The sequence below is a fragment of the Physeter macrocephalus genome, chromosome 9, assembly GCF_002837175.3.
Source record: "Physeter macrocephalus isolate SW-GA chromosome 9, ASM283717v5, whole genome shotgun sequence".
Lineage (NCBI taxonomy): Eukaryota > Metazoa > Chordata > Mammalia > Artiodactyla > Physeteridae > Physeter > Physeter macrocephalus.
This window is the reverse complement of record NC_041222.1, coordinates 66,556,928-66,584,310: the sequence shown is the minus strand read 5'-3', so window position 1 is coordinate 66,584,310 and position 27,383 is coordinate 66,556,928. Positions and strand designations below refer to the sequence as shown.

Below are 27,383 nucleotides of genomic sequence, written 5' to 3'. Positions count from 1 at the left end.
GGGCCCCTGGGCCATGGCTGCTGGGCCTGCGCGTCCGGGCCCTGTGCTCCGCAACGGGAGAGGCCACAGCAGAGGGAGGTCCGCATACCACAAAAAAAAAAAAAAAAAAAAAAAAGAAGTTAGAGATGTGGATGAAAAAAGCCTTTGGCAGATATCCCAGCTTTATTTACACCTGAAAACAATTAAAACACTATATAAGTTGTATACTAGTAATGGGAATTCTCAAAAATAAATTATAACACACTTCTGTGTTGGAATACTAAAAACAATGGTGTTTAAGTGTATTGATAGACAATGTAGTGTAGCTGAAAAAACCAAAACAAAACAAAAACAGAGTGGTTTGTACAACAGATGCTACGAGAAACACAAACACAGAGAATATTAAACTTGTTCAGAGAAAAATGTTAACAGTATTTATCCTTCTGTCAGATGGATTGCATAGGATTTTTCTTTTTCTTTTTGTGCTCCTTTGTATTGCATTTAGGAATGTCTATACTCTTTAAAATTCTTCCATAGAAAGGATTAGGCAATCTACCCTGAATTAGCCACATAGAACAGCTACAATAAATTTGATGTATTGCCATCATAAAACATTTGTCTAGAGCTTTACATATGAAAGATATTAAAACTAGACAGTCATAATTGCTCAGTTCTTCGTTTTCAATCCTTGAATAGCTAATGAAAGAGGAATCAGGGCATGAAAATTAGTGATGTATTACTTTTATCTATCTATCTATCTATGCAAATAATGAACTAAATAATATTCCTTTAAATAAGAATGTCTTATGATAACCTACCAGTTTTACTGTAAACCTATAACATCAGTGTTAGAACTCTTACCCACAAGTTACTATTATTGTCCAGTTTATTGATTTTGGACAGTCATATGATTATAGTAACATGTGGAGAAGACATGGGTATTCAACCAAGTTTGATCACATTGAAATCATTAGATTACCACTCTATGATTATAGTTGCCTGAAAGATGAAATCCTTTAAACTGAATCACTCATTTACTCTGAGTGATCCACATGGAAACTGTTACATTTTACTACTGCTGAAATCTACAGTCAGTCTCAAATGCTGTTTCCAGAAACTAAATTATAAGCAAGGTAGCAGGATACATACAGAAATTGGTTGCATTTCTTTACACCAACAATGAAATATCAGAAAGGGAATGTAAAAAATAATACCTTTTAAAATCACACCTCCAAAAATAAAATACTTGGGAATAAACCTGAACAAGGAGGTGAAAGAATTATACACTAAAAACTATAAAACATTAATAAAGGAAATTGAAGATGAGTCCAAGAAATGGAAAGATATCCCATGCTCTTGGATTGGAAGAATTAATATTATTAAAATGGCCATACTACCCAAAGCAATCTACAGATTTAATGTGATCCCTATCAAATTACCCATGAATTTTTCACAGAACTAGAAAAAACAATCCTAAAATTCATATGGAACCATAAAAGACCGAGAATCGCCAAAGTGATCCTGAAGAAAAAGAACAAATCCGGAGGTATAACCCTCCCAGACTTCAGAGAGTACTACAAAGCTACAGTAATCAGAACAGCACAGTACTGGTACAAAAAGAGACATATGTATCAATGGAGCAGAATAAAGAGCCCAGAAGTAAACCCACACACCTACGGTCAATTAATCTTCAACAAAGGAGGCAAGATTATACAATAGGAAAAAGACAGTCTCTTCAGCAAGTGGTGTTGGGAAAGTTGGACAGCTGCATGTATACCAGTGAAGTTAGAACACACCATCTCACCATACACAAAAATAAACTCAACATGGCTTAAAGACTTAAACATAAGACATGACACCATAAAACTCCTAGAAGAGAACATAGGCAAAACATTCTCTGACATAAATTGTTACCAGTGGTTTTTTAGGTCAGTCTCCCAAGGCAATGGAAATAAAAATAAAAATAAATAGATGGGACCTAATCAAACTTACAAGCTTTGGGACAGCAAAGGAAACCATAAACAAAACAAAAAGACAACCTACAGAATAGGAGAAAATATTTTCAAATGACGAGACCAACAGTGGCTTAATTTCCAAAATAAACAAACAGCTCATACAGCTCAACCAGAAAACCCAAACAACCCTATCTAAAAACTGGCAGAAGATCTAAATAGACATTTCTCCAAAGAAGAAATACAGATGACCAATAGGCACATGAAAAGATGCTCAACGTCACTAATTATAGAGAAATGCAAATCAAAACCACAATGAGATATCACCTCACACCAGTCAGAATGGCCATCATTAAAATGTCTACAAATAGCAAAGTCTGGAAAGGGTGTGGAGAAAAGGGAAGCCTCCTACACTGTTGATGGGAATGTAAGTTGGTGCAGCCACTGTGGAAAACAATACAGAGGTTTCCCAGAAAACTAAAAATAGAATTACTATATGATCCAGCAATCTCACTCCTGAGCATATATCCAGACAAAACTATAATTCAAAAAGATACATGTACCCCAATGTTCATAGCAGCACTATTGACAATAGCCAAGATATGGAAACAACCTAAATGTCCATCAACAGATGATTGGTTAAAGAAGATATGGTACATATATACAATGGAATACTACACAGCCATGAAAAAGAACAAAATAATGCCATTTGCAGCAACATGGATGCAACTACAGATTATCACACTAACTGAAGTAAGTCAGAAAGAGAAAGATAAATACCATATAATATCACTTATATGTGGAATCTAAAATATGACACAACTGAACCTATCTATAAAACAGAAACAGAATCACAGACATAGAGAACAGACTGGTGGTTTCTGGGGGGAGGGGCTTGGGGGAAGGATGGAGTGGCAGGTTGGGGTTAGCAGATGTACACTTTTACATATAGAAGGGATAAACAAGGTCCTACTGTATAGCACGGAGAACTATATTCAGTGTCCGGTGATAAACCATAATGGAAAAGAATATTTAAAAGAGAATTATATATGTGTATAACTGAATCACCTTGCTGTACATCAGTAATTAACACAAATTGTAAATCAACTATACTTCAATAAAAAATGAAAAAAGAAAAGAAACTGAATTATTCTTGAGCTTCTTGCACGTATATTCCAAATCATACCTCTATTAAAAATTATCCCCTTTGATCAAATAAAGCTGTTCTTAATTGTAATACAGCTTTCTTTTCCTCAATTGTGTAAATCAGGGCTCAGCAAACGTTTTCTGTAAAGGGCTAAATACAAGATACTTAGCCATATGGCCTCTGTTGCAAGAATTCAACTCTGCCATTGAAGTGTAAAAGCAGCCATAGACAATATGTGAATAAGTGAGTATGCTGTGTTCCAATAAAACTTTATTTACAAAATGGGCAGCAAGTTGGATTTGACTTGTGGGCTATAGACTGCTGACTCAATCTGGATACATGATTCAATTGTCCACTCTGTGATATTTGCTTAAATTTAGTTCTGAACTAATAGTGCAAATGTCTATATAAAGCTAATAGGACATTATGAACATTAAAGAGCAGAATGAAGAATTATACAATTTTATACGAACATGGATGTTCATTCATAATTCTCTTGAATTTTGCAGACAGCAGGGTAATGAATCTGACAAATTTGCTGAAGGTTCTCTTCCTTCCCCTACCCAATCGCAACATACTTACTTTGTAGCCTGAAAGATTATTTAACTTCTATCATGTGCCAGAGATATTTTCTAATTTTTAATCTTCACATCAATGCTGAGATATATTTTTTATTGTTCTCATCGTAGTGATGAACAACTGAGGTTCAATGAAGTTAAGCAACTCATAGAATGGGATAGAAAATGTCAGGTAAACAAAAGCTATTTATTCCAATATTATAGGAGAGAGCTAATCCTCAGGTTAAATCTGTTTGCGCCCTCTGACCCTTGTACATGAAATGGACAGTTTTATACAGTTGAACAAATAATAGTTTTAATACATCACAAATTATAGGAATTAATGGAATGTTAAAACATTTTTTCTTTGGATTATTTCTATGATTAAGTAATAAAAACTGAAACTTATCTAGCTAACTCATTTGTTAGCTAAATATCTGCAGTGACTTTGTGAACATCTTACATTTCAAGTTTGAGATATACATGTATCTTACATTATATATGTATATAGCCTATTGTGTGTGTGTGTATATATACATTTGTGTGTGTATATATATGTGTGTGTGTGTATATATCTCCCCAAAGTACATTGTGCTATATCGCTATTCTTAGCTTCAAAATATTCATATACTTCACATAGGTATAAGAATGTTCTATGAGCTAAGAATAAAAGGTTTTTTGTCCTTGTTCTTAGAAGAACTATTCTGTCACTGAATTTTATAAAATGAATTTTATAACTGCTTTTTTGGGGGGGAGGTGCTGTCTACCATTCTAATTCTTCTACCCAGCTCTTTTTCAAAGCCAACTATCTAGAAATTGCAAATAGCATAAAACCTAAATATTAGAATGAGTGTGTGTTCATTTTGTGTAGCAAAACTATAGTTCAGTGACATTTTGTATTAAATAAGTTTTAGGGGACATCCCCTGAGAAAGCTATATGCTACTTATAATATTTCTGCTATAAGAAAAAGCAGTACACTCAGCTCTTCTATTAGTGTTGACCCTTGTTTATTTATTCATTCAATGCAAAATCATTGAGCCCCTAATCTTGGCTAGGCACTATGTCTTAATCTATTTTCACTTAATAACATGGTAATTTCAATAGTAGGAATTTTCAAGTGATGTAACAGAAGGCAGAAAGAAGAGTTTAATTTAGACTGGGCTATCAGGGACAGTTTATTAGATGAAATGCTGCCAGAGTTCTCTGAATCAATGAGTATGTTAGCTGGGTGATGGATAAGTGGGAAATTCGGAAAGGGAATGACAAAGGGAGTATAATGTCCGGGAGTCTGTCAAGGATTTCTCATTCTCTGAGAGCAGAGATGTGCGCCCTGAGGAAGGGTTGCTAGGAAAAGGTGTTTTTAATGCTGTAGGTGTTTGGGCGAAGTAGCAATTGGTGGTGGTGATTTTGTATCAGTCACAAAGGTAGGCTGAGATTCTAGTGGCAAAATAGACAGGGTGTGGAAAGGAACTTCTGCTTTTTGCAGAAATGGATAAAGTACTAAGAAATCATGAACTCCATGGTCTAGGCCATTCCTCTGTGTGTATATTACATCATAGATACCAGATTTCAACTCTGCTTCCATTGAAGGGTCAAGTAACTTTTGTTCTGAGAACGGTGCAAGTTGCATAATGTGGCCTTATCAATTTTTCTTTATTGTTAATATTTATAATTTACCTATATTATTTAAAGGTGCACTTTATTACTGACACCATCTTCACCCAGAATTTCTGCTAAGTAAACACAAATTTAGGAAGTAATGCAAACTTTCTGAAACTAAATCTTCTTGTAATGACTAAATTAATGGAGGAGATAAAGTAGTCAGAGATATTTATGACACTGATTTAACACCTTCCTCAAATTTAGTGTATCACAAAATTTGGGGGTACTAATTTTATGTGTGACACTCAACTAGTACATTATACAGTACCTAGTTTAACTGTTGTAGAAATCCTATATGGCAAGAGAAATTATACCTACTTTACTAATAAAGAAACAGACTCAAAGATTTAGTAAACCCTGTAGCCTTTTACAGATAATAAATGATTAAGCAATATTCAAACTCTCTTACCTTTTTGCTATCCCTTACTATAATAACTTAGCATAGATAAATTCCAGGGTAGAAATATGAGTCACAAAGACACTTTCCTAAAGGCATTAGGTTAAGTCCAATTTTCCTTATGTTTAGGAAAAGTTCAGTTTGCCTAAAATTAATGTATTTTGAATGTTTACAATGAAATAAAAGTAAATAAATAATAAAGTGAAATATAATTTATTTACATTAATATTTCACATTACAGTACCTAAAACCACTATTTTAAGAGTTCTTTAGTTGTTCTATTTATTCATATTAGAATAATCCTATATGTGACAGATTGGATAATTCAGAAGTAAAAAAAAATATCATTCAGTGTGCCCACAGACAATTTATTTTAGAGTAAGCTTAAAATGATAAAAAAAATTAGCAGAAAGACACAAAATGCAAACAAAACTAAAAAGGGTGTAGGTATGGTCATATTTTAGGTAAACTACTAACTATGCAAATTGTTCATAAGATGATTCGGTATGATATAAATTCAGTTTAGTTTGTCTAATGTAGAATCCAGCCAGGACTCAGGCTAGGTAGCACTTCAGTGGATGAGCAGCCGGAGAAGGAAAAGATGGTAGAAAAGGGAAGAAAAGGGATTTCAGGGACGAACCAGATTAGAGATCTGGTCTCAGAAATATGTGGTTTGTACCTTAGTGTTCAATGGGACTGTGTTTGTTTTCTGTGGCTGCTGTAACAAACCACTACAACCTTGGTGGTATAAACAACAGTTTATTCTCTTATAGTCCTGGAGGTCAGAAGCTCGAAATAAATATCGCTAGACCAAAATCAAGGTATTGGCAGGGCCTCACCTCTTCCAGAGAATCTAGGTGGGGGGAAATCTGTCCTTGTCTCTTTGTTTCTGGTGGCTGCCAAAATTCCTTGGCTTGTGGTCACATCACTCCAATATTTGCCTCTGTGACCTACTCCTCTTCCGTGTGGCCAAATCACTCTGTGCCTCCCTCTTAAAAGGATACACTTGATTTCATTTAGGCCACTTCGGTAATGGAGGATAATCTTCCTATCTCAAGAGCCTTAATTTAATCATATCTCTAAAATCTTTTTTTTTTTCATATAAAGTAATATTCACAGGTTCCAGGGATTAGGACATAGATTTTTTTTTTTTTTTGGTGGCGGGGGGACATTATTCAGCCTACCATATGGACATAGTTTAGGATGATATTTATATCTATATTTGGATTTGCTTGGATTCAAATATCAAACACTAATTTCTCAATTAAGAGCTAAGAGTCGGTACTGGAAGAATACTAATGTGGTTCATAGACTAGAAAAAAAGAAAAATGAAGTTCTGGAAATGGCCAGGATTCTTGGGTAAGTCAGGTACCAGGTGGTATAGATCCTGCAGCTCCATGTTATCCCATCTAAAGGGTGAGGGAATTCAGGTGTTTAACCTACCAGCTCCTGTCAGTCATCAGTGAGGGCTGCTCTTATGAAATGTTAATTCCTCATCACTTTTGGCTTGCCACACATGTGCACAGAGAGGGCTCTAGTAGCTAAGAAAGTCCACAGAAAGAAATGCAGGTGTTATCAGACAGAGGTTGGGCCAACGTCCATGGAAATGGTAACGGCTAAGTGATGTGGATGAGGCATCATTATCTACAATACTATATCCTACAGCTATTGCCAGCTTTGGATGTCACATTATCTTTCTTGCACAGTATCAGTGCAAGTAGCTCTTGTCCAATTCAAATTTGAAAAATCCTAAGGAAAGAGTCTGTTAGGGCCGGCATTTGTCATTTCTTGAATAAATCCCTATGATTAGGGAGATGGATTCTTGAGAAAATGAGACAACTCCAAGTCAGGCTACATGGTCTGAATGTGGGGGGAAACAGTTTGCAACTAAAAGGAGGTAATATTCCCGGAATAAAACTGTTATGATTTTTCTATTATTTACAGAAAATAAAAAGGAGGTCAATAAAGTGAATGGGACACAAAATTCAGGTATGTTAGTCTCTGGGGGCATAACTGAAAACTCAGTATGATCTATCTGGCTTGATACCAGATTACAGGCAACATCTGAGTACATATAAAATGGGCTGTAGGTGCTACAGGGAAGAGGACGAGAACTAGGTGTGGTGTGAGGGGTGTAGGAAAATAACTGGGATTAAGGGCATCAATTGAGTTCCAATGAAACTGCTGTACAATCAGAATTTGACCTAGGCATCTAGTTATAGTGAATAAGCAAACGTGACATTCCTGTAAACTACACTGCAATTGAGTGCACTTGGTATTCATCGGTAGATTCACCATATATACCCATATACTATAATGAGAATAAAACTAATAGTTCCAAATTCTACCACTGGTGAGGAGAGGGCTTACTATGTTCTGCTGCCTAGATGGGAACTGGTTTAAGTCTTGATGAGAGTGAGTTCATAATTTGGAGGCCTCAGTTTCTGTAGCCATGAGGGGTCAGGAGAAGTAGGAAGCAATGATCCTTACAGTAATGAGTCTAAATAGTCATCTTCCTACTATATTTTTATTAGAAACTTATTTTTTAAAGTTCAAGTTCAAAACTATGCTTATTTTTAAATAGACTGCCAGTCATTATAGAATCTCAGAAGCCAGTTGAAGAGACTGCAACAAACCTAATCTAGTTTTAATTATTTTGGACAGAAGGAAAAATGAGAACTGAATCAGTTTTCATTTATCCTGTTGTAACAGCACATGTGCAGTCTGTGTAAGGGCAATTTTTTAACACAGGGTTTTGCTTTTCTGTAGAAGTATTAAGACCTGCTACCTTTATACGTTATTTTCATGCTTCTAGGGTTTACGATTGAACTTTAATGTTCATGCTTTCGTTTCACAGGATTAAATATTAAACAATATCACTAACTAGATACGGTACATTTACTTTCCAAGTAATTGGATTGTGGATGAACCTGCTGCTACTGTTCATTAGTCTGTAACTTCATAAGGCTTTAACTTTATTCTGCTTTTACAATACTGCAATTTGGAAACTTTCCACAGGCTGAGAGAAGCTGAAAATGGTTGGATATGGCTCGACATTGCCTTTGGGATGCGGTATCATGCTCACCAACAAAGGTATCATGCCATCAGTGTTGAACTATAATACACAGCATGCCAAATCATTCCAAATTCCCCACCTCAACATAGATGTCACTATTAGTAATTTAACAGTAGCTTTACTTTCTTTAAAAAATTAGCTTTAAAGTGATGTATGCTCATTGTAGAAGATGTGGAAAATTGATGAAAATTTTAAAAACACCTATAATTTCTCTACTCAGAGATAACACTGCAAATATTTTCTTGTACATGTTATAAGTTTATACCTCTCAAATCTGTTGTTTTTCTTTTAACATTATATTATGAGCATTTTCCCTATTTTAAAATTTTTCCTAAGTATATTTTAAAAGAGCTGCCTACTCTTTATTCTTATGGCTGTACCATGATATAGGTAATCATTCATTGCAGGACTTTTGTATTGCTTCCAATTGTTTGCTGCCATAAATAATGGCATGATAAAATCTTTGCACATAAATCTTTGTCCTTATTTCTGATAATTTCTTTAGGAGATATTCCCAGAAATGGAATTGCTGGGTCAATGAGAATGAGTATGTTTAAAGTTTGGATATCTTTCCAAACTTGCTTTCCTAAAAGACTTTATGATCATATTTGTATAACTATCATGAGTTTATGACCATGCCTCTCTCACTATACCCTGCCAGATTTTTATGTTAAAAAGCATTTTAATTAAGTGCCTAATACTAGTCTAATATTTGAATAAGTTATGATACCATCACTAGATGGAATAATATGCATTTCATTAAAATTAAAATTATGCATATTATGTTGCAGCATTAAGCTTATTGATGATATGCTATTAAGCAAAACACATGATATAAAGTTGAATATACTCCATCATCGCTAATATGCAAATATGTATGCATATGGAAATTATTGGTCAAAGATGATGACCAATAACAATAAAACCTAATAATAATAGAGTACCTTAAAAGGAGACAGCTTACTATATAGTTAATAAAAAACAATGTAACATTAAGTGCTTAAAATTCATTATTTCATTCCATTTTATAATAACCATGAGAAGGAGATCCTGAAGCTTGAAGATTTTATGCAAAGGTCAAATAATCATACAGGATGACAGTATGGTTCTGGAATTTAAACTCAGGTTGCTGACTTCAAATCCACAATTAGGATAGTAAGCTTATATTTGAATCCCTTAAATATGTTTCTAGTCCCTAAACTTTATAAGTGCTGCTGCATATTCTTTATGGTAGAATAATGTAAAATGTTATATTTAAGAGAAACCACAATGAATAAGCTTCTTATGATTTCATAGAAAATAAATAAATCACTAAGAACCAAATTAAAAAAGGACTTATAAGACACAACTCTGAGTAGGAAATCAAGTGTTTCAAAAAACATGAAAAAATAATATTCTGCCTAACATTTAATCAGTGAAATGCAAGAAAAACAACAGAATAACACCCATTCAACCCAATCCAAGGATGAAGAATAACTGAATGTTGCTCAGAATTCAGTGTTTATATTTTATTATTATGACTCTGATATAAATAAATTATTTTAATATAACTAATGCCCAATTGCTTTTTATCGCCATGAATAAAGGTATACATTGTAGTAAAGATATAGGCTGACTCTTCATATAATTCATGAATTTATTTTTCTTAAACATTCAGTAAACTTAATATTTTTCATTGATAAAATACATTCTTTAATTCTTTCAAGAAATATTTATTGATTGCCTATCAAGTGCTAGGCATTATTGTAAGAGCTATGGATATATACTATATCCAACAAACAAAAATACTTGCCCTTTTTATCTTATACTCTAATATGGAATTCAGATAACAATCTAGATAAATCATCAAACTGTGTTCTATTATATATTGATAAATATATAAATAAATGCCTATAATAAGGCAGGAAAGAGAGACATAAAATTTTAGAGAGGGGATATTGAAATTTTACATATTTTACAAAAATACATAAATATTTTACATCATTGAGAAAGTGGTTTTGCAGTACAGACTTCAAGGAAATAAGAGAGGGCATCATGAGGAAATTTGTGGCAAGAGCATTCCAGGCAGGGCTAAGCAATGTTTGCAAAGACCCTGTGGTGGAGGATTTATTAGTTTGCTCATAGGAGCAGAAAAGCCAAAGTAACTGCAACAGCATAGTTAGGGAGAGACAATAGGAGAAGACCAGAGAATTAATGGGGGCTACATAAGATTTTGTAATCAAGGTGATCATATACCCAAGTTTATGCCTGTTATTTTGGGGTGATTATTAATAATGTGGTATTCACTCTCAAAAGTGTCCCAGTTTGGATAATAAGTCACCAAGATTGTAGTATGGAGTTTGAATTTTACCCTAATAGTTTGTCATTGGATGGTTTGAACAGCTGGATGATATAATCTGTCTTATGCTTCACTTGAATAACTCAGATGGCTCCACTGAGAGTAGACAGAAGGGGGTCAAGAGCTGAGCTAAATACATTTATTATTTAAATTTATCCAAATTTAATAATGTCTTTTGAAGCAAAAAAAAAACAAAACAAAGTGTCTGGCCAAGATTATGTGTGACGTTTAGATGTCATGAATTTTTAATCCTTTTTAATTTGGAGCAATTTGTCCCTCTTCCATTGTCTTTCATGACCTTGCAAGTTTTTAAGACTACATAGCAATTATTTTGTGGAATGTACCTCGATTTGGATTCATCTAATATCCACTCTTGTTCATAAGTCATATTGATTATCCTCAGTATTTCATGTCAGGATGTCACAATATAAATTTATCCCATTACTGATGATCTTAAGTTTGGTCACTTAAGGTGGTATTTGCCTAGTTTTTACAACTATAAAAGTGTCCCTTTTGTAATAAATATCTTCTTATCAAATAATTTTAACATGCATTGATTAGTCTTGCCTGAATATATGATACCTTTATGTTTTTCAAATTGGTGATTTTCTAATTCTGTCAATCTTTTTATATCTATTAAAGAACATTCCACTGTAAGAAAAGTTTTTTATTCTTCCCTTATAGAGTTACATTTTAATCAGAAAGTTATAAAGGTTTACAATCATTTTTTTATGCTCAAATAGTTTCAGATTTGTCCATGGAAACTCCTTCAATGTATGTTCTTTTGGTAGGTCCCTATCATCCTTTGACATGTCTTCACAATTTGACAACATAAGGTGTTACATGTTTCATCATGTGATTTCCCAGGCCTAGTCACTGGACACACACCTACACACACACACACACACACACACACACACACACACACACATTGTCAACTATTGACGGAAACTACTGGTCTATATGATCAAAGAAGATAGGAGATTGGTAATCCTGGGGATTGAAACATGATGCACATGAGTAGGCTGCTTCACATACACAGAGGCTGGAATGGTATCGCTCAGCTCATGTGAAAGGAGAAAAAGTCAGCCATTCATTTGGATGTTTGGGGTCTCAGTGCACGCCAAAAGTCTGGTTTTTTTGGAGGCACATTTTGAGACTTGTGCCAAACAAAAAGTGCTGCTTACTTCATTCCTCTCCGGTTCTATGCCAAGGAAGACACATTTGAGTTTCAGAATCATAATCAGAAGTTGTGTTTTATGTGTTTTTCTTATTCTGGCAGAAGATCCATATCCCTCTGCTCTTCTGTAAGTTCTTTCTCTGTTTTGCCAAGGTCTTGCCTTTATGCGATTCTCAGAACTCTTTTAAGACACAACTCTAATGTGCAGCTTCCTGTTTTACGTAAGTAACTTTTGAACAGATGCTATTTCTGAGTGGGGAAGGAAATACACTGGCATATTATTTTTGAAGGAGAAGTTAAAGATAATTAATATTGTTAATTCTATTTAGCAAAAAAGTATTACTTTTTCCTATAAGTTTGCTGAATAATAATATCTATCCTAGGACCAGTAACTATTAATGCTAGATTACTGCCTATTGACAATAGAAAGAGAAGCAAGCATAGTTTGACTTGTAAGTAAACGGGAAAATTATTGTAAAGTAATAGAGGCCATATGTTCCACATAGTGCCAAAGTGTCAGGATGAAAATTTTAAGAAGTTAATGAAGGAACTAAAGATGAAAAAAAAAGGGGAGGAAAGAAAGAAGGAAAAAATAAAGGAAGAAAGAAATAATTCGCTTCTTACCTAAATGATTTCTAATAACAACACTTTTTTCAGTATGCCATCTCCACATATATTTTTCTTTCTTTGAAGATTTTTCCCCTTTTTCTCCTTTTTCTTTCTTACAAATCCATGAGTATAAAGCTATGTTGAGGGGCTTCCCTGCTGGTGCAATGGTTAAGAATCTGCCTGCCAATGCAGGGGACACAGTCTCGAGCCCTGGTCTGGGAAGATCCCACATGCTGGGGAGCAACTAAGCCCGTGTGCCACAACTACTGAGCCTGCACTCTAGAGCCCATGAGCCACAACTACTGAGCCTGCGTGCCGCAACTAATGAAGCCCATGTGCCTAGGGCCCGCGCTCCGCCACAAGAGAAGCCACCCTAATGAGAAGCCCGAGCACGGCAACGAAGAGTAGCCCCTGCTCGCCACAACTAGAGAAAGTCTGCACACAGCAACGAAGACCCAACACAGCCGAAAATAAAAATAAATAAATAAAATAAATTTTAAAAAAAGAAAGCTATGTTGATATGTACTAGTCCCTAATATAACATTATTATGCGACAGAAATGGGGATAATGATAATAAAATAATATCATTGCTGATGACTCAAACTAAAGTTGATTTCTCATTATCTCCAGTTAGATAAATGACGTAAAAAGCACTTCATGTTTGGCTATTATCTCAAAACATTATAAAATATGCTAAAGTTTAAATAACCTGAACTGCAATTACCTCCCAATTATCCCTGACATTAAAAACATGATTGTTGCCTGTGTTTAACCCATAGACTTCTGATTTATTTACTATTAACTAATGATAAAATTATTTTTGCTCTCCTTGACAAATTTAAGAAGCATTATTTTAATAAGTCACTTTAAGATTTCATCAGAAGCTTATAGTCCAAGTCATAGCTTAAAATGTGTAATTTTCAGGCTTTCAATCAGGTTCAAACTTGAAAGAGTCAATGTACTTCTTACCTTACACTGAACAAATGTTCAAAACATTTGAAATAAGGCGTCATTACCAGTGGAGACAAACAGGTTGAGATAACAAGGTGCTTAGGTAAGAAATTAAGAGCAAAATAATTTCTGCAGAAAATAATGTATATTGTTGTAAACAAACAAAATTTCTTTTTTGGCAGAGGTGAAGATTACTTTCCCTCATGTTAGTCCTCTCAACAACTTAAACTGATTGTAATTTTCCTGGCTATCAAATCCAAATTTCAATGACTAATCACATTGCTTTTAAGTTTCTGGAAGCATACTTCATTTGTAAAGTGCCAGGGTTTGAGAAGTTAGTTGTAGGTTCCACTCCTTGTGACTTTTAAAAAGTATATTCTTCCAGAAAACAAATTTTTATTTTAGGAAAGGAAAGACTTCATACTTGAACTGTAAATGGAGGATTGAGCAAGGTACATTTAAGAAAATAGGGTAGGGCTTCCCTGGTGGCGCAGTGGTTGAGAGTCCACCTGCCGATGCAGGGGACACGGGTTCGTGCCCCGGTCCGGGAAGATCCCACATGCCGCGGAGCGGCTAGGCCCGTGAGCCATGGCCGGTGAGCCTGCGCGTCCGGAGCCTGTGCTCCACAACGGGAGAGGCCTCAACAGTGAGAGGCCCGCATACCACAAAAAAAAAAAAAAAAAAAAAAAAAGAAAATAGGGTAAAAAATAATTAGAGTCTAATGAAGCTCATTTTGACTTTGATGAAAACTAACTAAGTTAATTTAAAAGTGAGTCATTTTCAAGACTTTCTTTCAGTGCTCATACATCAAATCAGAGAGCAACAGTCATATGTTTTGAATGGTAATATAAATTTCTGTTGATATTTAGAAGAGATTTGTATTTGTATTGTAAAAATCTCTAGTTAAAGAATTGTATGTGTGTGTATGCATTTGTATTTGTATATTTATATATAGTCATATTAATATATATTTTAACATTCATATATTTATATATGTACCATATATATACAATATATATGTTTATATATAATGTATATGAATTTAGATATACATATGCATACTTATTTGCATATCAGTACTTAGGTATGAATTTACATGAAATATTATAAATATGTATGAAAACTACCTAACAAGCAACTTGTTCCTTAAACATGGAATCATATGTGACTTAGAACTTAAGCACTTCAGCATCCTCTACTGTACAGTCCCATACAATAACATCATATTCTTTAATGTACAGTGCTCACAATGAAAAACTGGATTGATCCTTCAATCTCAAAAGAAAAAACAAGCATGTTTTGGCACAACCAGAAAATTAGGAAAGAATGTGCAAAACTGGTCAAATGATAATAAAAGTGAACCGTTTTCTCCCCTCTTTCCTGAGTCCATTAACCAGTCTGTCATGACACTGCCTATGATATTTATATCTGCCTAGAAACAATAAAAGTTCACTTTTCCCTTCTCCAAAAAAGTTGCTATGCTATGTTGACATTTTCACCCTGGAGGAAAGCCACACTGCACTGAACAGATGCTGCAATGGTTCATTCATGCTAATTCTGTGTAAATATGTTTACCTGCTGTGCTCAATAATAGATTCACAGCAATATATTTCGAGGCATATATATGACCCCCCAAAAGAGTTTAAATACAAACAGAACTGAAAAGAAAGTTTCCATTTGATTTGCTGATATAATTAAAAACATGCATCATTATTTCTTTTCTGATATTTTAAACTTAGATCTTTTTATAGGGAGAAACTGAACTTCTTGGGGACAGATAACATGTGTTTTTAGCCTTGTATGTTATGAACCTGTGGGTCTGACCCAAGTTGGATCCTCAACAAATATTTATTGTGCTCAAAGGTTGAAAACTGAAACATTTAAATATAAAAACATTTAAAATAGTATTTAAGGTATGTATCCTTTTAAGGAATATATAGATTAAGTTTTTGTGCTTAATCAAGTCTTACTGTTGTTGCTTGAGTGCTGATATGTTTTGATTTAAATTTGCTATATTACTATTTTCTCTTTGTCCCACCTTTTCTGTATTTCTTACTCCTTTCTTTTCTTCATTTGTAAATAATCAATTGTTTCAGTTTTCCATTTACCTCTTTATTAGCTTACTCAGTATACATTCTCTTTCTCTTCTCTTAAGGGTCATGCTTGATATTACAACACCCATTCTTGATCTTTTAAAATTTAATATAAATAAGTAGTTTTATCACTTAGTTAATGGAAAGATCTTACAATTTGCTTAACCACATTCAATTTGCTCTGAACTGATGCAATAATATTGTGTGTGTTATATAAATGTATAATATAACAATAACACAAACAAAGACCTAAACAGACATTTCTTCAAAGAAGAAATACAGATGGCCAATAGGCACATGAAAAGATGATCAACATCACTAATTATTAGAGAAATGCAAATCAGAACTACAATGAGGTACCACCTCACACCAGTCAGAATGGCCATCTTTAAAAAGTCTACAAATAACAAAGGCTGGAGAGGGTGTGGAGAAAAGGGAACTCTCCTACACTGTTGGTGGGAATGTGAGTTCATGCAGTCACTGTGGAAAATAGCATGTATGTTCCTCAGAAAACTAAATATCATATGATATCGCTTATATGTGGAATCTAAAAAAAGGTACAAATGAACTTATCTACAAAACAGAAATAGAGTTACACACGTAGAAAACAAACTTACAGTTACCAGGGGGTAAGGGGTCGGGAGGGACAAATTGGGAGATTGGGACTGACATATACACACTACTATATATAAAATAGATAACTAATAAGGACCTACTATACAGCACAGGGAACTCTATTCAATACTCTGTGATAGCCTATACGTGAAAAGAATCTAAAAAAAAAAAAAAAGAGTGGATACATGTATATGTATAACTGATTCATTTCGCTGTACACCTGAAACTAACACAGCATTGGAAATCAACTATACTCCAATAAAAATTTAAAGAAAAAACTGTCAGAGAGAAACGATTATATACGAGGGAAAACTGGTATTACAACAAACAAACAAACATACAAATAACTGGCTTGTCACCAAAACCAATGGAGGCCAGAAGTAAAAGAAACAGCATCTGTAAAAGGTTGAAAGAAAAAAATCCCTTCAATCTAGAATTTTCTCCTAAAAAAAATGAAGGCAAAATAATGATATTCTAGACAGAAAAAAAAATTAACATAATTTTCAAATTGATTTTAAATGGTCTGTCCTACAAGAACTAGTAGAATTTTTTTCAGGCTGAAGGGAAAGGATAATGGATGGAAATACAGATGAACAAAAGGCATGATAAAACTTGAATAAGATTTGTATATTAGATAACAGTATTGTATCAATGTTATTTTTTTTTCAGTTTGGTATTGTACACTTGTTGTATAAGACTTTAACATTTGGGAAATTGGAGTGTATTCTTTGTATTGGTTTTATAATGTTTTGTAAGTCTGATAAATTTCTAATTTTAAAGTTAAAAAACATTAAAAGAAGGAACAAAGTTGGGGAAAAAATTAAAAATAAAAATAAAAATAGAATTACCATATGATCCAGCAATCCCACTCCAGGGTATATATCCAGACAAAACTATAATTCAAAAAGATGCATGCACTCCTGAGCAGCACTACTCACAATAGCCAAGACAGCCAAGACATGGAAACAACGTAAATGTCCATCAACGGATGAATGGATAAGTAAGATGTGGTACATATATACAATGGAATACTATACTTAGCCATAAAAAAAAACCCAAAACACTAAATAATGCCATTTGCAGCAACATGGATGCAACTACAGATTATCATACTAAGTGAAGTAAGTCAGGAAGAGAAAGACAAATACCATATGATATCACTTACATGTGGAATCTAAAATATGATACAAATGAACCTATCTATGAAACAGAAGCAGAATCACAGACGTAGAACACAGACTGGTGGTTGCAAAGGAAAAGGGGCTTGGGGGAGGGATGTAGTGGGAGGCTGGGGTTAGCAGATATAAGCTTTTATAATAGAATGGATAAACAACAAAGTCCTACTGTATAGCACAGAGAACTATATTCAATATCCTATGATAAACCGTAATGCAAAAGAATATATATAAAAAAAGAACATATATATATCTGACTGAATCACTATGCTGTATGACAGTAATTAACACAACATTGTAAATCAACTATACATCAATAAAACAATAAAAATAAAATAACTTAGTAAAAATAACCAAACATATTATAGCTTCTGTTTCATACAGATATTTTTCATTTGGATTTTCCCATATAATGACCATTTTCATGGTTTTCCATTCATCTTTGACCTGGAACCTAGGAATAGTTTTCTCCTGCCTGAAGTACACCTTTTAATAATTCCAATAGTACAGGTATGCTAATGAAAATTTTTCTCAGATTTTGACTCTGAAAATATCTTCATTTTTGAAGAATATTTTCATTGGTTATAGAATTCTAAGTCGGCATTTACTCCCATTCAAAGTAACTTTCAACATGTCTTTTTTTTTTTTTTTGCCTTTTTCTTCCACTATATCTGTTGAGAAGTAAATTGCCAGTTTTATTGTTGCTCCTTTGAAGATAATATGCCTACATTATTTTGGTTTTTAGAAGATTTTCTCTTTGCTTTGGTTTTTGCATTTCAGTTATCATATGCCAGTTGTGGTTTTCTTAAAGTTTATTCCACTTAAGTTTAATAACAATTATTTTTTATACATTTATTGAATTATAAAGTTGGCATCCAACAAATTGTACATATGTAAGTGTATAATTTCATGAGTTTTGACCTGTAGATATACTACTGTAACAATCAAAATAAAAGACATTTCTCTCCCTACCGAAAGTTTCCTAGTCCCCTTTGTAATCCATCACTCCCTCTATCCCAATCTCTCAGATCTGTTTTCTATCACTATTGATTAGTTTGCATTTTATAGAATTTCATACAAATAGAATCATATAGATTCTCTTTTGTCAGTTTCTTTCACTCAGTAGAGTCACTGAGATTCATCCATGTTTTTGTGTTAAACACTAATTTCAGTAACTTTTTTTTAGCTCAGTAGTAGTCCATTGAATGTGTACATCAAAATGTGTTTATTCCTTCTCCTGATGATGGAGACTTGGGTTGTTTCCATGTTAGAGATGTTACAATTAATGGTCCTGTGAACATTTGTCTATAATTCTTTGCGTGGATGTATGCTTTTAATAATCTTTCATTAATATTGAGTAATAGCCAGGTGTATCTCTATGTCAAAACTCATAAAGTAGTTGTACATTTAGCTTTTCACAATACAGCCAAACATTTTTGCAAAGTGGTTATATTCATTTTAAGATTCCAGCAGCAGTAGATAAGGATTCTAGTAGCCCCACCCTCTTGTATCACTTGATATTCTCAGTCTTTCTAATTCCAAGGAGTCTAATGATACCTCATTGTGATTTTAATTTGCATTTATCTAATGACCAAAGACATTGAGTACATTCCCATGTGCTTATTTGCCAACTACATATCTTTGATGAAATGTCTCTTCAAATCTTCCTATTTTTAAAAGTGGTTTTTCAGTTTTTTGGTTTTGTTTTATTACTTGTTAAATGTACTGGGTTCTAAGAATTCTTTATACATTTTGTATACAAGTCCATTTTCAGATACATGTTTTGCAAATATTATCTCCCATTTTGCAGTTTGTCTTTTCATTTTAACTGAGTCTTTTGAAGAACAACAGGTTTTAATTTTTATGAAGTCCAATAAGGCAGCTCTTTTTCTTTTATATTGCTTTTTGTTGTTGTTGTTTGTTTCTATTTAACTCAAAGTAACTAAGATTTTTTCTGTAATGTTTTCCCTGGAAGTTGTGTAGCTTTGGCTCTTAAATTTAAGTTTATGATCTATTTCAAATTAATTTGTGCAGAGAGTGTGAGATAAGTGTTGAGGTTCATTTTTTTTCTTTTTTCTTTTTTTTCTTTGTTAGCACTCAGAAGATCTTTATTAAATTAACATGTGTAAGCCAGCATACTATGTTCTATAGGGAAAGCAAAGATAAAAAAAGATTCCGTCGTTAAAGAAATTACAGCTGACAGAAGACAACAAAGATTCTAGACTATGCATTGTGTAGTTGTTTGTTAACACAATATAAAGTATCTACACATTAAGGCACTTATAATTTTTAAATATCATGACTTCTTATATATTCCTGGTAGAAATTATATTATGTTCTAATATTGACAACTGAGTAAGTAAATTTTTAACCTAGACATTTAAATAATTTTGAAATGGCAATATGTCTTTAATTTAAAATGTCATTGTAACTATTCCTTGGGATTTTCTTCTGAGTCCAACCAATAGCGCTTATTGGCCCTTTTCATCTTGTTATCTCACTTCATCTCCTCCATGCCCCATTTCCTTGCCAAAAGAGCAACACAAAAGAGGCAACAAGTGGCGATGTTGGGACCTGGCATGTTTCTTCACTACTGGAATTGTTGTTTCTGCTTTTGGATTTCCTGTTATTCTTGCTCATGTGGCTGTAGTAAGCTCTGTTTATTCTATTGTTTTGCCCAGTTGACACTGAGTTTACTTCAAAGGCCTGTGTCTGGAACCCCAATTTCATTTCCATTGCTTAGGCTTTATACGCAAAGCCAGATGTATTTTTGTTTTCTCTATTCCTCAGTTTTCCATCTCTACCTATCAGCATCTTGGCCATGTTTTCAGAATGCTTTATTTCTTTTACAACTTTTAACCAGACCAGTGTGGTTTCTTGCTTTTTCTACTTTAAGCTCTTCCTTGGAATTGTTCTTAAATCCTTGCCTCTTAAATCTTAGGACAACCCAGAGAGACTACAATAGCAGTACTTTTCTAGTTCCAAAATGAACATCGTATCAAATTCTTCTCCTGCAAATAGGATCATGGACTCAATTCTCAACTCAATACAATAGGCCTATATTGAGGGACAACTATGTCACTGCTGAAAGGGACAGTGAATGAGATCTTCCATTCCAATATAAAGTTTTTCTTTTTGTCTACAATTGAGGCTTATCTTAAAAATTAATTTTTATAATTTTAAGATAATCTTGAATTTGGGGATAAACCTCACTTGGTCACAATCTATTACACTTTTTATATATTTTTAGATTCCAATTGTTCCATTTTGATGAAAATTTAAATAGCTCTATTCATGAGTCTGTGGTTTTCTCTTCTGCTAATGTCTTTGATTGTGCCATAGGGTAATGCATGTTGACAAGAATGAATTGAGAAGCATTTCTTCATTTTCTGTTTTCTGGAAGAATTTACATTGATTTGGTATTATTTCCTTTTAAAATTTCTGATTCAATTTGCCAGTGTAGCCATCTGGTCCTGTAGTGGTCCTTTTTGTTTTGTTTTTGTTTGTATGTGTTTTGCTGGTTTTTTGAGGGGAAGATATATAACAATAATTTTGATTTCTTAACAAGACACATAGCACTGTTCTCTGGCACTTTGCCTCACAAATTCTAGCTTTCTTGGCCTTTTAAAATGATAAACTCTACTGCTCAACTCAAGAAGACTACTAATCCCTGTTGAGGTTCCCTCCCACACTGCACCCTGGAAACTCTAGCTAGGCTACAAGCTTGGCCATCAGAAGGCTCACAGTGTTCATTCCCTTCTTGCAGGAATCACTGTCTTCTGTTGCCCATGGTCCAATGTCTGCAAATACTTGTTTCACATATTTTTCTCTCTTTAAAACTCATTTCATGTGTGAGAATATATCTAGTTCCTGTTAGTCATAACCAGAAGCAGAAGCATTATAGCATTTTTATTCTATGCTACATGTCTTCAATCAATTTTAGAAAATATCAGTTATCCTTTTAAATATTGTATCTGCTCCATTCCTTTCTCTTAAAATTTGGTAACTCAAATTATACATTAGTTAGATTTGTCATTATGTTCTACAGAATACACTCATTTCTCTATTTTTCCCTTCCAACTTTTTATGCTTCCATTTGGATATTTTCCACTAATCTAACTTTCAGTTAACTTTCTTTTTAACTCTATATAAGTTGCTATTAAACCCATCCATTTATTTCTCAACTTTAGTTCTTATATTTTATATAACATCCATTTGATATGTCTCTTGGCAGTTTCCAGTTTGCAGCCAAAATAATTCCTCTTAACATTTAATTTAACATATCAATTATAATTATTTAGAATTTTGCTCCTAATAACATGATAATCTGAATTGCCTATGGGTTTGTTCTCTTGTTTCTTTTTCTCTTGGTCAAGTTTTCTTTTCTTGTATGCCTGGACATTTATTTATTGAGCATTGCATATTATATGTGGAATATTATAATAAAACCTAGTGTCTGAATTGTGTTTTGCTGCTCAAGAAAGTATGTACTTTTGATTCCGACAAGAAGTTAGACTAAGAGTAAATGATCTTTACAAACATATGATTGAACTGACTGAAAGATCCATTTTAGGCTTTGTGAAGCCTTTTTTCCTTTTACCCAAGTGTATAGACTTCAGAGATTATAGAGATACTAATATGTATATGTATGTATATCTATTTATCTATCTAGAAAGAGAGAGATTTTGATTTCTACTTGTTCTTAGAGTAAGGATTGATCTAATAAAAAATAGTTCCTAATAGCTGAAAGGGGAATTATAATACCAATTTGAAAATTTTCATCTTTAGTTTCAACTTTAGTTTATACAAATGATGTGTATAATTCAAAATGTGATGTCCTTGATATATGGCAATTCAATGTTATCTGGGATGAATTTATACAACACTGAAGAAACTATAGAAAATAACCAAGGATATTCAATTTGAAAAGGAGGACAAATGTAATTTCAAATATTTTAAACGATGTTATGTGAGAGTAATTAGATTTTTGTAGCTCAAAATAAAACCATGTAAGAAAAGTTATATGAAGATATATTTGTAATCAAAATAAGGCTTAACCTTCTAAAATGGTAAGTAACTAAAATTTTCCAATATTGACATAGGTAGATGACCAGTCAATTAGTTTAACCAGATACTAAACAATCATCTGTAAAGCTCATGGGAAAGGTTGCTGCTTTGATTAGAAGCTGAATATGAAATCAGAGGTCACTTGGGGACTAAGGGGTCTTCCAATTGTGAGTTTCTTAGATCTAGTCCCCTCTAAACATTAAATAAAAGATATTGTATAGCTCTCTTTGATATTTGCCAAGCATCTGTATAGACCCTGATGGTGTGATGGTTATTCCATAGTTCACTAAAAAGACCTGCCAATGTCCCCTGCTACAGAGAATTTTAAATTCCCTCTCTCATTTAAATTTTCGCTATGGTCCCTTGTTCTTTTCTCTTCTATACTCTGTAACTCTATCTTCCATTCCCTACCACAAGATATGTGATGTAAATAACTGTAATCCCAGCATGGTTTGTAGGTTCAGTATATGGAAATAACATTTTGCAGTCTGTATGAGTCATCAAGGAGTTCTTGAAAAAATGGATACGCGAAACAACAAAAAAGGCAAAACTTCTGACTTTTTCTATCATATCACAAAACAATCTATCAGAATCCTCAAAGTATATGCTAACTCCCTCTCTGATTTAGGCTTTTCAAGTGAATATATCTAATATTTTCTTAATAAGTGGGGTCTAGAAAGACTTCAATCTCCTTGCCATCCTTCATATTCAAATAATTGATGTGTTGTGATTTGTGCTTGAATTCTTAATTTTTCCTTTTATCTTCTTCCTTATTTTTAATAAAAATTGGTTGGCAGTTTGTATAGTTTTTCTTGCCTGCTTGAAGTAATTCTCAGACTTTTATTTTTCAGACAAGAGTGGCTTTTTGTTTCTAATCCCTTTTTTGTGTGTTGAAACAAACTAAATTCTCTCTTCTCTTAGTATGGCTTTTAATCTTTACAATAAAACACTTCTTGATACACAGTATTTATCATTGTTCTTTTGATAATCCTTAATTTCAATTTTAATAAAAAGTCTCTTGGCAGTAATGAATTACTTATTGATAGAGTCAGTGTCAGTTTTATTTTTAATACTTAACTGTGGACTGATAATTCAGTTGTAAAATCTCTATCTTTCTGTTCTCTTCCCAGAGTAAAATATTTCTAATCCTAATAGTTTCTGATGTGACTCATATTGAATGTGTTTCAATCTTTTTTTAATTCTCTCATGAAATAACTCTTTTCATGCCTGGCATTTAGTTGATACATGGTAGTCACTTAATATTACCAGGTAAATGTTCACAGATAAATGTTACCTGGATTGTTGAATGCTAAAATACTTCTGAATATTGATATTAACTTTGGATCAAGAGCACTGCAACTTTCTTTTTTATACAGTGGTTAAACATAAATTTTTAGCCCACAAACATCTTTTGTTTAATTTTCATTTTTCATTATTTCATCAAGGAGACTGAAAATATCAATACATTACCCTTACGAATTTTCTACTAACAGCCTTAACTTCTGTTGAAAAAATTTGTAGTGAAAAAAAACTTTAGGAAGTCTACTTGTTGGTGATATGAAAATCATATTTCCAATCCTACTTTTCCAATTATATGCTAGGCCAAGCATTTTAAAAGCTTTCAGAGAAGACTTATTATTCAATTTACTAAGGCTGAGAAGTTATGTTCATACCAGACTAGTTCTGTGTGAGGTAAATTTTGAGGTGAAACCTCCTTTCTTTGCTTTTGCTACATCTCTCAACTCTTATGTGGTGCAAGACATACTGCTTGTGATGATGCCTGTTTACTTAACACTCCCCAAATAGTCAAGCTGCCCTCTACAGCATGTAACTATTCTACTACATTTGCAGGCTATATTGTCAAGGAATAGAATGTCTTATGTAATGACCCAAGAGCTTTCTGACTCTTTGCCTTTCTTCCCTGAACCTTTTCTTTCATGGTGTTGTACCAGCCTTCACAGTGTAGCCTACATTTGGAGTCACAGAAGCTATGTGCAGTTGTGTTAGCAATATCATCACAAGGATATCAGGATTCTCCCTGTGCTTCACTGGCTATCATATAACAGATCTCAGGACCATATAAATCTACTTTCACCGAACTTCTTGGGAGGGTTATTATTAAGAAGGATTGTAATCCTTCTTAGGATTACAAATAATTTTCTCCATATATCTTTGCATCATTTTTATTTCTTGCATTACTTTTATTGTGGAAGACTAGATTCTAAATTATGAACAATAACAAACAAACACAAAACCACAAAGTGCTACTAGATTGTAACTTAAATCACAATTTCTGAACCAGCATGTATTTTTCCTACTATTTTGATATCTAGAGTGCAGGCATGGTGTCATCACAAAGACTGATTATGTGGCCTTCCACCACACAGTCTCTTTAAATCTCCATGAGGAAAATAATATAAAAAAGATAGCCTTTGTATAAGTGGAGGGAAGGCCACTCACAATGTGACAGATAGGTAGCTTGTGAAAACAGACTGACAGAGTCAGGTGCACTTACCAAGTGTAAACTGCCAGCAAACTGTCAACTGCCAAAATGAATTAGACTCTCATACCAAGGAGCTCTTAAATCTTAAATGTTTAAACATTCAGAAACTTCACTAAGACATCTAGTCATGCTATGTTTCCATGGGTGTCCCTGCCACACCTACAGTGCTGTTCAAAAGAAAAGATAAAGACATACTCCTTATCTTGCATGAATATTTTCTCAATATGCTTCTTACTCAGAAAGAGAGAGAGAGAAATAGAGATGATTTGGAAGACTGTCAAAGTGTCATACAGATATACTCACTTTCATTTTGATTATATACATCTGTTAACCTTTTCCAACATTTCTGTTTTTAAAGTGGTATGCATCTTTTGGAATATGTCCTATTTTGTTTCCAAAACCATTAGCATAACACATACCCTATATAGACCCAAACACAAGATCACCTTGGGTTATTTCTGAACTTGTTAATTGAGGACATGTAATAGTCTCCCAGGTTATCTTCCCTTCCTTCTCTCCCCCTGTGGCACAATCACATATTTGTTACTTCAAATTAGTAATAATGTCAGAGAAAGTCAAATACTGTATGATTTAACTTATATGTGGAATCTAAAAAAGCCAAACTCACAGAAACAGAGAACAGATTGGTGCTTGTCAGAGGTGGGGGGCGGCGCTGGGGGGGCTGGGTGGGAGGGTGAAATGGACGAAGGAGGTCAAATGGTACAAACTCCCAGGTATAAGGTAAATAAGTTCTGGGGATGTAATATACAGCATGGTGACTATAGTTAACAATACCGTATTGTATATTTTAAAGAGAATAAGGGAGTAAATCTTAAAACATCCTATTGTGGTAATTATTTCACAATACCGACATATATTATTAAGTCATTACGTTGTACACCTTAAACTTATAAAATGTTATGTGTTAATTATACGTCACCCAAACTGGATAAAAATAATGCCTTAAGTACTCCAAATTTTTGTTATTTCCGTTCTGTCTTCCCATTCCTCTTATTTTCTCTTCTTTCTTTTTCTCATTTATCCCTATGGCATTTATTGAAGGCAGCTATGTGTCAGACACTCATTTGTAGAATGAGTAAGTTTGGGACACACTCATTTGGGGGCTGAACAATCAGTCTGCATTTTCTTCTGCCACAGAAAATCAGCTGAATACACTAATTGGGAAAGTAGCCTCATACTTTTCTTTTTTGCCAAGTAGCAAGACATACCACTTGTGGGCTCTTGCCAAATATATGCTGAAGAAAAGATATCCATAAGTTTAACATGGTTCTTCTGCCATTGTTGAAATGATGAATAGGAATAATATATACTCTTGCACCTGCCACTTAAATCGTGTGGCATTCATTGATTCCCTTTTCAACTGGTGTTACAAGGACATTCTATTACCTAAAGTACTGGAAGGGGTGAGCTCCTTTCTCTGACACACATTTGGGTTACTTATGGAGCTCTTTTATTTCTCCTCAGTGCTTTTTCCTCAGAAAGAATATGTTGCACTATTGTTCAGTACTCAAATGTACTGCAATATTTTGAATACCATCATCATTATAACTATTCAAAGGAATTATACTATAAAGAAACTATTAAATAAAATGCTGTTTCTAAGCACAAAACTAGTCTGACCAGGCACAACAAAACATTTTAACATATTGTTGTAAAGATTCTTTCTAATCTTTTTGGTGGTGGGCACTTGTCCTTCTTTTCTTCAATCAACACAGCATGACTATAATAATATAGTTTCATTGGGAATGATGTCTCTCTTCCACTGTCACCCAAAACAACTGGAAGCCCACATTTCCTTCCTTCACAGTATTTATGACAACTTATAATAATACACTTATTTGTATGCTTATATTTCATTGACTCTCCCTAGACTATAAGCTTTTTGAAGATATAAATAACACCCATTTATTCTCCAACATACATAAATCTCATGTGTGCCACTTAAGAGCTGCTCAATAAACATTTGATTATTGGATGAATGGATGGTTGGATGTATATTCTTTTTTTTTTTTTTTTTTTTTTTGCGGTTTGCAGGCCTCTCACTGTTGTGGCCTCTCCC

General features: G+C 33.6%; 1 long non-coding RNA gene across 1 annotated transcript in view; it reads right to left on the bottom strand.

The window, feature by feature from the left end:
• LOC102976312 (uncharacterized) overlaps window positions 1–27,383 on the bottom strand; it is a 487,722-nt gene that overhangs the window by 295,271 nt on the left and 165,068 nt on the right. The gene's annotated exons all lie outside the window — the stretch shown is intronic.